Genomic DNA, 12,989 nt, shown 5'->3' on the forward strand with positions numbered 1-12,989 from the left:
TTGGCTATCTGAAATTGGATAGATTACTCCTCCCTGCCACAATTTCATAACTTCTTTCTGCACTACTTCCTTCATTGCTAGATTTAACCTTCTTTGGGGCTGAATGGACGGTTTGGCACCTTCTTCCAAGAGTATCTTATGCATGCATATGGCTAAACTGATTCCTTTCAAGTCAGCGAGTGTCCATCCAATGACATCTTTATGCTTTCGTAAGACTTGAAGCAACTCTTCCTCTTGTTCTTGGTTGAGGGCTGAATTTATGATCACTGGATAACTTTTATTTTCTCCCAAGTATGCATACTTGAGAGTGGTTGGCAGTGCTTTAAGCTCCAGTTTGGGCACTTCTTTTCTTTTCTCCTTTTCTTCTAGCATGCCTTGAACATGTATTTCAGCGGCTGCAGCTTCTTCGCTTGCTACTAATTCTTCTTCTGTTGATGCTTCAAGTTCTTCTTCAAGAGTTTCTTGTACCAAAGCTTCTACGGAGTCCAACCTCATACATTTTCCCAATGAGTTGTGTGGGTAACTCATGTCCTTAAACACATTGAATGTCATTTTCTCATCATGTAATCTAAGGACAAGTTCACCCTTTTGAACATCAATAATGGCTCTGACAGTGGCTAAAATTGGCCTTCCCAGGATGATGGAAGTCTTAGCTCCTTCCTCCATGTCTAATACCACGAAATATGCTGGAAAGATGAAGTCTCCCACCTTCACCAACAAATCTTCTACTATCCTATGGGGAAATTTGAATGATCTGTCTGCTAGTTGTAGGGCCATTCTTGTTGGTTTGGCTTCCTCAATCTTCATTTTTTTCATCATTGCTAGAGACATTAGATTTATGCTGGCTCCTAGATCACATAAAGCCTTTTCCACAGTGATTTCCTCAATGATACAAGGGAAACTCCCAGGATCCTTCAATTTCTGGGGCAATTTGTGTTGGATGATGGCGCTGCATTCTTCTGTGAGCACCACAGTCTCATTATTCTTCCAGCTTCTCTTTTTGGTCATCAATTCCTTTAAGAACTTGGCATAGAGTGGCATTTGCTCTATTGCTTCAGCAAAGGGTATGTTTATTTGTAGTTTCTTGAAGATTTCCAAGAATCTTGAGAATTGGTTGTCCTCTCCCCTCTTCTTTAATTGCAGCTGCTGGGCGTATGGAGCCTTTGAGAAGCATGGTTTGGGTGCTTCTCCTTCTTGATGTGGCTTAGGGTTTGAGGGTTGAGCTTCCTTATGTCCTTTGTTTTCTTCATCCAATTTCTTTTCTGGTGGTTTCTTGCGGGTCTCCTTCAATTCCTTCCCACATCTGAGGGTGATATCTTGACATTCCTTCTTTGGTATTGAGTTAATATTGCTGCGATTGTTGCGTCCAGGGACTTGCTTGAATAAGAATTCAATCTGTGTTTCCAGTTTCCTGATGGCAGCATCTTGATTCTGCATGTTGGATTGCACTTCTTCCTGGAAAGCTTTACTATCTTGAATTTCCTTGCATAGATTTTCAAGTAGAGCCTCAATCTTTGATAATCTCTCCTCGGTTTTTGATGATGGGTTGAGATTAGGTGGTTGAAAAGGTTGGTTAGATGGATGTTGGTAAGATCTCTGTGAGGTATGTTGATGAGTTGCATTGTTGTTGGAGTTGAGGTTGTGGCGTCTCTGATCTTGCCCTTGGTCTTGTTGGTTTCCCCATCCAAAGTTGGGGTGATTTCTCCATCCAGAGTTATGAGTTTTGGAGTACGGATTATGGACTTGTCTAGGTGAGTTTCCAACATAGTTGGCTTGCTCCCAGTCACCTTCTTCTCCTATGTTTACTCCTTCTTGAGTTGGTGATGAAGTGATGGCTACTGCAGCTTGGTTCTCCTCCATCTTCTTGGTAAGATCTGCTAGCTGCTTGGTGATCATCTTCTTTTGAGCTAACAATGCATCCATGTGGTTCAGCTCCATTACTCCTCTGGTGTTACTTCTTTCGGAGGCATAGAAGTAGTCATTTTCAGCAACTATTTCAATGACATCTATGGCTTCTTCAATGGTTTTCTTCTTGTTTAGAGAGCCTCCTGATGAATGATTCACAGCCTTCTTTGACTCATAGGAAAGACCTTCATAGAAGATGTGAAGCTGAACCCATTCATTAAACATCTCTGGTGGGCATCTTCTTGTTAGGTCTTTGAACCTCTCCCATGCTTCATAAAGAGTCTCACCATCTTGTTGCCTGAAAATTTGCACCTCAGCTCTCAGCCTGTTGATCTTTTGAGGAGGGTAAAATCTTGCCAAAAACTTGTTCACCACCTCTTCTCAATTTGTTAAGATCTCCTTTGGGAAGGATTCAAGCCATTTGGAAGCCTTGTCCCTGAGTGAAAAAGGGAACAAGAGCAACCTATAGACATCTGGATGGACTCCATTGGACTTTACAGTGTCATAAATTCTCAGGAAGGTGAGTAGATGTTGGTTGGGGTCTTCTTGAGCACTTCCTCCAAATGAACAATTGTTCTGAACAAGAGTGATGAGCTGGGGTTTTAGTTCGAAATTGTTGGCATGTATGGTGGGCTTCTGAATGCTACTTCCACAGTTTCCTGGATTAGGATTGATATAGGAGCCTAGAACTCTCCTTTCTTGCCCAGCACGGTTTGCATGGCCTTCTCTAGCATGGTTGTGAGCTTCTTCTTCATGATTGTTCTCCAAATTCTCTTCCATGTTGGGTTCAAAGTACTCTTCCTCTTCTTCTTCAGCACCAATAATTCTTTTCCCACTTGCTTCCCTTCTTAGTCTCCAAAGGGTCCTTTCAGGTTTTGAATCGAAAGATGTTGAAACTCCTTCTCTTCTTCCTGTCATACAACAGATAGATTGCACAGTAGGAGATAAAATGAAGAAACTATTCTTGTTAGAGTAATTACTAGTGTGAGTAATGCAATTTATTAAACAGTTAGTGGGTTAGTGAGCAGAATTGTAATTATCAAAGAAAGAAAGTACGAAAAATAAAGAGGGTGAAGGGGGTGAGGAAGAAATTAAAACAAACTAAAAGAAATTGACTGAATCAAATAAACAAAAAGAAAAATACTCAATCTAGTGATCTTCAAACTTAATCATTGTTGATTCAAAATCAATCCCCGGCAACGGCGCCATAAACTTGATGCATGAAAACTTGTCTCTCAACAAATTTCCCTTCGGCAAGTATACCGAATTATCGTCAAGTAAAACTCACAATAGAGTGAGGTCGAATCCAATAGGGATTAATTGGTCAAGCAACTTAGTTAGAAGAATATGCTAGTTGAGCTAAATAGAAATTAGATTGAGAACTTGCAAAAATTTAAATGACTGGAAAGTAAATAACAGAAATTAAAGTGCAGAATCTTAAATCGGAATTTAGGGTAACGAGCATGAAAATAAATGGCAGAAAGTAAAGAGAATGGGTAAGATCAGAAATGGGGTAATCATTGGGTTCAGGAGATGTTGCATTCTCGGGATTAAGTTCATTCTCATCTCTTCCTCAATCAATGCATTCATTGATCTCCTTGGCAATCTTAAGTGATTGGATCCCAATTCCTTGGCAATCCAATCTCTCTAAGCTTGAACAATTGCCCAATTCCTTGATTTAATTGCTCATGGGAAGAGATAAAGTGTGGTCACTGATTATACCAAATGTATTTCCAAATCAAAGTGTTGGGAGGATTACATGTCACTATATCCGCCCAAACCCCAATTTGGTACAACATGAGAAAGCATTTCTAGCATGATCTCCTCATCCCTTTTCCAAGGCTCAAAGGAGATCCAATTATGGAGAGTTTCTTTTCCAAGACAACTAACCAATTGAATTAAGATCGAAAGCTTTCTAGTAAGATCAAGAGAAAAGAAAGAAGAAGAAGAATGAAAACTATAATTGATCCATCAAATTACAACAGAGCTCCCTAACCCAATGAAAGGGGTTTAGTTGTTCATAGCTCTAGAAATGAAAAATGGCAGAAAAGAAGAATCCATGCTAAAAGTGCAGAAAAGTAAATCTATAGAGAGTAGTTCCCAAAAGTGCCCTGCTTCTCTATAGTTCAAAACTACTCCTATATATACTACTCCTCTTGATCTTCTAGTGAGTTCTTCAAGTCTTGGATGTGGGCTCTGGATCTTGAGTTGAAGCAGTTCTGATCTTTAGTGGGCCCAGCTTGCATAGAAATATGAATTAGGCTTGGGTATTTAGTGAGATTAACGTTGAGTGCCATTGTGGGTTCGAGAGCGTTAGTGGCATTCACTTTTTCCACTAACGTTCCACCCTTATGTACCTACGTTAACCCCAATGTTAGTGGTCTTAACGTGACCACTAACGTTGCCTTCTCAATTTTTGGCCAACATTATTGGGACTCACTTTTCCCAATAACGTTGGCTTATACCCCTTCGCAAACGTTATTGGGAATCACTTTTTCCGTTAACGTTGCTTGGTGCCTTTTGTTCCTACGTTAGAGTTCACGTTAGTGTAGCTAACGTGACTCTTAACGTGGGTGTGTCTCACCTTCGAGAGCATTAGTGACATCACCTTTGTCACTAACGCTCCAAATGCCCAAATTCTCTACGTTAGAACTCACGTTAACTAAGTTAACGTGGCTTTTAACGTAGTAGTGATGCCATCTTCCAACGTTAGTGACAAAAGTGAGTATCACTAACGTTGGCTCTTTGATCTCAACTCCACGTAACGTGAAAGTTAACGTAGGCAATGCTAGTTGGTCCAACGTTAGTGACAAAAGTGAGTGTCACTAATGTTGGCTTTTGTTTTCCTCTTTCACGTTAGAGTTCACGTTAACTAAGTTAACGTGACTCTTAACGTGGATCATTGCCAAGTTCTCCAACGTTAGTGGTGTTCACTTTTACCACTAACGTTGGAGTAAAACGTTATTGGTGTTCACGTTTTCTCTTAACGTTGGAGTTCCCTTTTGCTTTTACGTTAACTACCACGTTAACTTAGTTAACGTGGCAAGTAATGTGAGCTATGGATAGCTTCGCAGGCATTATTGGTGATCACTTTTCTCATTAATGTTGTAAGCTTTTTACCATTCCATTTTAGTGTTCACGTTAACTAGGTTAACGTGAATACTAACGTGGTTCTTCCTTACTTCCTTTGCCCTGAAATCAAGCAATTAAAGTGCATCAAAGCTCTAGCCAAAGTCATGAGATTATGCATCATCAATTTATCATGAAATTCTAGCAAAATTCTCATGAAATCATGCAAAGTTCACACTAGTTGCTTGAATCAAGGTGTGAGTGTATTTTCATCCAAAACTTGTCTTATTCACTAAGAAAATGCATGAAACTACCCTAAAACAGTAAAGAAAAGGTCAGTAAAACTGGCCTAGATGCCCTGGCATCATGTGTCAAAATATACTGCATCAATATTGAGGGGGAATAAGCAGCATGATAGGGTAGTTAAACTCCTAGTGGAATGTGACATGGCGAGACTTAAAAGCCCTGAAAAAGTCATGGAATAAGCAGTAATTGATCTTCTGCTTTCCCTCTGATTCCTCTTTATTATTGTTAATTATCAAGTAATTGTATGCTTTGCTAATTGTATGTTTCAGGGATATCATGGGGACATGTTAAAGACATTTCTCTGCGGGAAGTCACTAATGAAATGAGAAATCTTGTTGTGGTAAATAGTTCTCGACCAATGGGGAATTTTTTTATGGTGTCATTATGATCTATACACTGTCATATTGTTAATCTTTTATATATTTCCACTCTTTGTAACATGGACAAATTTAATACCTCATTAGCAATGCTAGTTAAGAAATAATTTAGATTAGTTATTGAGCAACTGTATTTTTATTCTATTTCTATTTTTTGTATGACATCTAATCACATCTTATTTCTTGGCATAGGGATCAAGGTCACGCTCTTCAAATTAATTCCCTTTCAGCTGTGGAGGAACCCTTAGTTGCAAAAGCGAAATATGGAAATTGGGAGATAGAGAAGAGGTTGTTAAAGATAGGAGAAAGAATAGCATCTAAATCTTGTGGAGATTTGTAATTTGTAGCATTTTTTGTTGTTTAGATTTGTAACATAGTTATTTACTTCTCAAGAGAAATTTGTGTATCAATATTTTGAGTTTAATAAAATATCTCATTTTATAGTAATTAATTTCAGTATATTTATATTATGCAATAATAACTATTGTTGGCAAAAATATATATTTGATTCTAGAAAAAAGATAGTTTCGTGCTTCTAAGAAAACGAGTATAATATAACTAACAAAAGTCATAAGATTTTAGTGGCAATAGTAATGGCAACTAAAAGTGAATAACATTATAATTTTGAAATTATTTTTAGTGGCTATATAAATTACCAGTAAAATGGATTTTGGCGGCAATAGTAATAATGGCAACTAAAAGTGAATAACATTGTAATCTTATTATTACTTTTGGTGGCCATATAAATTGCCAAGAAAATGGCCCTAATAGTTATATACTTTTTGCGGCCATTAAAATGGTCTTTACTGACAAATGTTATAATTGCCACTAAAACCTTTTAGTGGCAAAGCATAGGACGGCTAATGTCTAATTGCCAGTAAATGTATTAGCAGCTATTTTTATTGACACTAAAAGAAAAATAAATGGCCGCTAAAAGTGATATTTCTTGTAGTGTTATACATAATATAAATATACTGAAATTAATTACTACAAAATGAAATATTTTATTAAACTCAAAATATTGTTACACAAATTTCTCTTGAAAAGTAATAAATCATGTTACAAATCTAAACAACAAAAAATACTATAAGCCTATAAACTCAAAATGAGCTTCCTACAGGGTTGCTATGTCCGCTTCTGCCTCAACAGTAAGATCCATCATCCTTTCCTGACGCTCAGATTTTCCTCCACATTTCATGCAATTTATTTGCAAAGTATGAGGTGCATGTTTACTCTCCACATTATTTGAATTAATGGATCTTAAAATGATGGGAATTTATCTATTGCAAAAGCATGGCAACACTATATTGGTGCATTATAACACAAGAAAGGGGGAAAACCTAATAGTTTAGTAGATTTCAGTATATGAACATAAATTACATTTGATCTAAGGTAACCACCGAATGTTAGACCAATTAAAGTAGTGTCCTCTTCCAATGAGCAACATCATCTATATGTTGTTGAAAGTAGCGCCTAGAATCATTTTCAGAAAGGTTACTGAGCTTACAGATCCAGAAAGGGTATAACCGTACACACATAAAATACAAAACTTTGACATGTTAAGCTAATTTTCAAGATGAGTATAGCAGAACCAATCTCTAGCATATCCGATAGACAAATAGCATATAAATTCTTACAATTTTATAATATAATTCCCCTCCCATTACAAACTCAAGAATAAACACTGAATATTCTAATCAGGGTAATTAATCAAGGGAAACTCAAGTTTGAGAATAAAATGTGAAGTAACAAATGAAAGGCAGTAAAAGAATGTGCAATAAGTAGCAGAAGGGTGAAGCAAAAGAGAGAAGACAAGATTTTTCTCTGACCTGCAATCTTTATCAATGTTAAGGCATGCTTCATGCATATTTGTACCTAAGCAATCCATCAAACTTTCCTCTGCCACACGATAATTAAAACTTACTGCAATAGCAAATTCCCAATCATATTCATATAATCAAAAAAATAAAACATAATCATGTACCTGTGTAGGATAATGAGAAATCTATGGACACTGAATTTTTTGTTAAAGAATTCTCACAACCTCATCCAATCTTAGAGGAATTGAAACAACATGATCAATTGACAAGTTACCTGACCTATACTTCACGTCAATGAAACCGTCCTTAATTCTTTCCATATAATCTTTTCCAAGTCTTTCTTCAACTCCTGTCTTCAGATCATAGCATCTAGAGATGTTGACAACTAATTTAACATCATCATATTTAGAAGCATAAAGAAGCACCACTCCACCTCCTACACCAAGAGTCCAAGATACAGCAACAGTTGAATTATAATTACAATCTGTATAAAAATAAAAAGATTAAAAGAATAAATTTATGAAGATGCACCAGTTATATGGTTCTCAAAACCACACCAGTAAGTTACGTTTCATCAAGTACAAATGGAAAGAAAATGACCATTCACATTGAGTAGGAGTGGGGTGCATTTCATCAATCTTACCTCACCCCATATGAAACCTGGTTTAAGAAAATATAACAAAATACTCATCTCTAAAATCATAACAACAAACTTATCCCGTATAATGAGTACAAGGAAAACAGAGAAGAGCACGTGGTACCCAAAAAAGAAAGTCGATAAGCCCTATTAGAAAGATGTCCTGGCACCAGTGGAATGAGTGAAAGGGCAGCCACAACAAAAACCTATACACATGATATTAAATAAAAGCATCAGCACATAAGTAAACTTTTCAAATCTGTAATTCAAATGCCTCATACAATAAAGATCCTTGTCCTCATGTTTAAAATCTAGAGTGATGCCTAAATATGTTTGAAAAAGCTTAAAAGAAGTCCTTCACGCCACATAGTGACTAACTTGGGATAATAATCAGAGACCATAACCATATATGCAATGCAAGAAAAATTGTTAGAAGTGCCAATATGGTAGATCAAAGTGTTAGAAGAATTACTCTTAGAATGAACCAATAGTGCTATGATAATTGAGTTTGCCACCATGTCTGCTGGTATCTGCATCAGCATTTTAATTCCACAATCACGCACGCACACACACACACACACACACACACACACACACACACACACACACACACACACACACACACACACACATATATATATATATGTAGTGAGAGAAGAAAAATAAAGCAATAATTATAAAAATTTAGAAACTAGCTTCACATCTTCATACAGTATTATTTTTGTTAAGGAGGAAGAATCAGTTACTTGAGTCATAAATAAGTGAATTAGTTACAAAATCTAAATCTGTTATAAGCTGAGTTAGTCACACTAACTGAGTCTGTTAAGAGTCATTAGGTGTTAGTTAGTATGGCTCTTCCAATTGTATAAATAAGTATGAATTGCACTAGCAACATAAGTACAATTTATCAAAATCAAATTCAGGTTTACGCTTTTCTTTTTCTTCACCTATGTCGTTGTCTTCGTTGCATTCTTCTTCTCCTTTTTTACTTATTATGCCACTATATGCATATGCACCAAGACAGTTATTAGTGTAACCCTCATTTTTTAATTGCACTCACTAGCCCTTTGCCTATGCAACAGCTTCTCCCTAGAACAAGTCCAAAAAGTGAAACATAACATGGTTCATTTTAAAGTCCCCACCACCCCTACCTTCTTAAGCCAAATCTCACTATAAACTAGAAGCTCTATTTGCTGCTCATTTTCTCTGCATCACAGTGGGTTATTCTTCTTTGAATCTCACTTCTTGAATAAGGGAATTTTTTATGCCCAAAACAACAACATTTTACTTTGATAAGTCCTATAATCCAAACCATGAACCTATTTACATTAGTTAGCATTCATAGGAAATAGAAACCTATAACTTCACACTTTTGTGAATATTATCAAATAAAGTAATGAACACTCCTATACCTGTCTATGTACACCATAATACAACAGAATGATATAAAAATTACCCTTCAATAATGACAAACATTCAAATTTCTCTATGAACTCTCTTCTCTCAGATTCCACAAAAGAAGATAAAATTAAAAATGAAAACTCATTAGTCTTCTGAATATTCAAACCAAACAATTAATTGAGCAAAAGGAAAATTCATCAACAGAAAAATATGAGGAGAGGGAGAAGTTGCGATTGTTACCAGAGAGAAACAGAGGAGCAGAGCAGCAACGAACAATGAGCAACAAGTTTGGCCACCAAAGAGAAACAGAGGAGCCGCAACAACCATTGGCGACGGCGGCAACAACAACAAAATCTTGTTGAATTTTAGAATTAGAAAAACTATAAAATGAAAAATAGAAAATCAAAAAAGTAAAGAGAGAAGATCTATCGGCAGCGACGATCTTGTGCTTCTATGCGCAAGACGGGCGGCGGTGCAAGCGGCGGAGGTGCGGTGTTGTGAAGAGGAGGCAAAGGTAGAGCCGGAGGCACTTTCTCTTAATCGACCTCAAAGGTTTGGTTTGGGCGTTGCTGCCAGATCTGGAGATGCGTTTATGGAGGAGGTGCCTTTGCTTGACGACGGTGGCGATGGTGGCAGCGACGGCTACGACGAGTTTAGGGTTTAAGCGTTGACACCATTTTTCATCTTCAACATAAGCTAGATCTCTCTTTGAATATCTGAATCAAGTAATCAACACCTTTTTGCCAAATTCCAAGAAGGGCAAGTAATAACTTATTCTATATGGCAATTGTTAACAAAAAATTATTTTAATGATAACAATAGTGGCTATAACTGTATGGCCACTAAAAAGTTTTTATTAAAAAAAATTTCTTGTATTTATTAGTGGCAATAAAAATAATTTCCATTACAATATATAGTAATAATGGAAAATATATAGTTACCATAAAAACATAACCTAAATTAAAGAATTAGTGGCAATTATGTTATTGTCGCTAAAACATAATTTTTTAGTAGTGCCACCACCTCTCTCCCTCTTCCTCTTCGCGGCCCTGCCTTTCTCTCACTCTTTATCTTCGGCCACTGTGTTTTCTCTCTCTGATGCAGAATTTTGCAAAACCACAACTCGTCAAGCACATTGAATCGTATCAAGTAATGCCATGGTGAGTAGGTTATCGTTCCCACGAGAATTAATGGATTAAGCAAGCGATTAGTTAACTGATTATTCTAGCCAAACAATAAAAAACTTTAGTTGAGATTTTTGAATATTAAAACAACAATGTAAAAGAAGTAAGCAGTAACTGAGTAGAAAAAGTAATAAGATTAAAGTGTTAAGATTTTAGAGATGTTAAAACTTCAAAACAAATGTTTCTTACTGCCCACCTAATCATGCATAGATGCTTCTATGGGAAATCATACTAAATCAAATCTCAATTTCTTGAAAATTCAATTTCTCATCATCTTAATAAACGTTCAATTCCTTAAACAATCTGTTATGATAAGAGGTTAAGCATGATATCTAGTTTAACATCGCATAATTCTTCAAGATTAATTTCGATTTAATTAGATGTCATTTATCAAAATCAATTTCAAAACTTATATAATTATGAGAAAAGGTTTCAAACACATATTAAGTTAATAAGCTTTTCCAAGTTTGAAAAAAAATTGAATCAGATTTAAGTTATTTTCTAATATACTCAAGTCCTTATAATGAAGAACAAAAACCAATTCATAGAAAACAGCAATGCAATAATTAAAGATAGAAAATTAATAACATGAATTCATCAAAAATCAATATAGTTTCTAACCTTATAGAGGAGATTTGTTGCTCATGATGCAAAAACACAAAGTTAGGGTTCACAAGTGTGTGGGGGTAATCAGGTGTTCAATTTAGGATTTTCTTTGAATCCTTAAATACTCCAAAACAAAACCTAATAATCACAATTAATTAAAACAAAATCACATAATATCTTTTTCTAATTATCATTTACAAATTAAGAATAATTCCTTTAGATTGAGGCCCAATCTTTGGTTCTTGATAGCTTTCTTAAGCTTTGTGGATTCGAATTAAGTCTTGGATTTAAGATGCACCTAGCAGGGGTTTGGATTGGCTCAACGTGGGATGTGGGCGGTGACCACGTGTGACGTGGATGCATGGAGAAGGTTAGACGCCCCTGGTCTTAAGTGTAATACCTTATTACCCTAAACCCTACTTCATGCCGTAATGCAAAGGATAACAAAGTGTCACGATAGTTCTAAAGCTCTTATTATAAAATATATTTTCAAGAATTTATATAACTAGAAGCTCGATGAAGGAAATAAGCTCAAAGTCACATAAAGTGAAATTTCAAAACGTGAAGTGTTCATATATGATACCAAAACGCGTAGGCAGGATAAGAACAAAACATGAAATATACAACCTTGCGTTAAAGTTCTAAGATACATGGTAGTAGCTAATAGATAAACACAGTAAATATATATGATATACAAAAGGAACTAGTCACAGCCTGCAGAGTTTAGGCCGACTAGTCAAGATATACAACAGAGTTTTACAAAAGGTTTACTTCTTATCTCTCAAAGTTTAAAGCAAGGCCTTTAAGGAAACAAAGTTATAGATATATAAAAGATGAGAAAATAACTGCAATAGAAGCAAAGTAGAATATAACAAAAGAGAAACCATTTTCCCCTCTGTGACCATGTCCACAAACTCACCAAGGTGGGTTGCGACCTGCATTTGAAAAACAACAATATACGGTATGAGAACCGGAGGCTCCCAGTACGGTAACAGTGCCTAATATGTAAGATATAAGGTTCTGGGACACCAAAGGCAATCCTAGAACTTCACATCGATACAGAATACTCAAACTTAACAAAATAAATAACTTAAACCATAAACCATAAATAGGATTATCTAAACTTAGGGGCTTTCAAACTAATATCAAATCACACTGCTGTCCCACAGCCTTCGCCAACCTACCCTCCATGTAATCACATCGCCACTGCCTACCTAACCTCCTCAACACCAGACAATCACATATAAAGCAAGTAAGTAAAACACAAGTAATATACATGTACAACAAGTAAAACGACTAGCTAGTTAGCATATTATACATTTAGCCAAAAGATGCAATTAAGCAAAGCAAGCAAAACACATAGAAGATGCACATGATGCATGTCTATCCTATTCGCTCGTGATATCACTTGTCAGTAGGGGTGGCAAACAGGCCTAAACACGCCGGGCCGGCCCGCGTAACACGCCAAAAAAGGTTGGCTGGGCTGGAAAATTGGGACCGCCAAATAGCAAAAGCCCGCCTAACCCGCACTACTTAAACCGCGGGCTTTGGCGGGCTTCCCCGCCGGGCTTAGTATTTTTTTGGCAAGGGGTATTTTTACAATTTTTTTGCCAAAAACCAACTTTCCCCAACCCAACTTACAAGAGAATAAGGATGAAAATTGAGTGTTTTGGATTATGTTTAT

The 12,989-nt window shown here is 36.4% G+C and overlaps 1 long non-coding RNA gene across 1 annotated transcript; it reads right to left on the minus strand.

Annotated features, from left to right (window-relative positions):
• Positions 1–7,926: 7,926 nt before the first annotated feature.
• LOC110280012 (uncharacterized) lies at positions 7,927–9,839 on the minus strand. The gene is made up of 3 exons (XR_002373919.2): positions 9,756–9,839; positions 8,587–8,644; positions 7,927–8,320 (listed from the first exon to the last, which is right to left on the minus strand). It is a non-coding gene; the product is annotated as an uncharacterized LOC110280012 (long non-coding RNA).
• Positions 9,840–12,989: the final 3,150 nt, after the last annotated feature.

The sequence above is a fragment of the Arachis duranensis genome, chromosome 4 (genome assembly GCF_000817695.3).
Source record: "Arachis duranensis cultivar V14167 chromosome 4, aradu.V14167.gnm2.J7QH, whole genome shotgun sequence".
In the NCBI taxonomy this organism is placed as follows: Eukaryota; Viridiplantae; Streptophyta; class Magnoliopsida; order Fabales; family Fabaceae; genus Arachis; species Arachis duranensis.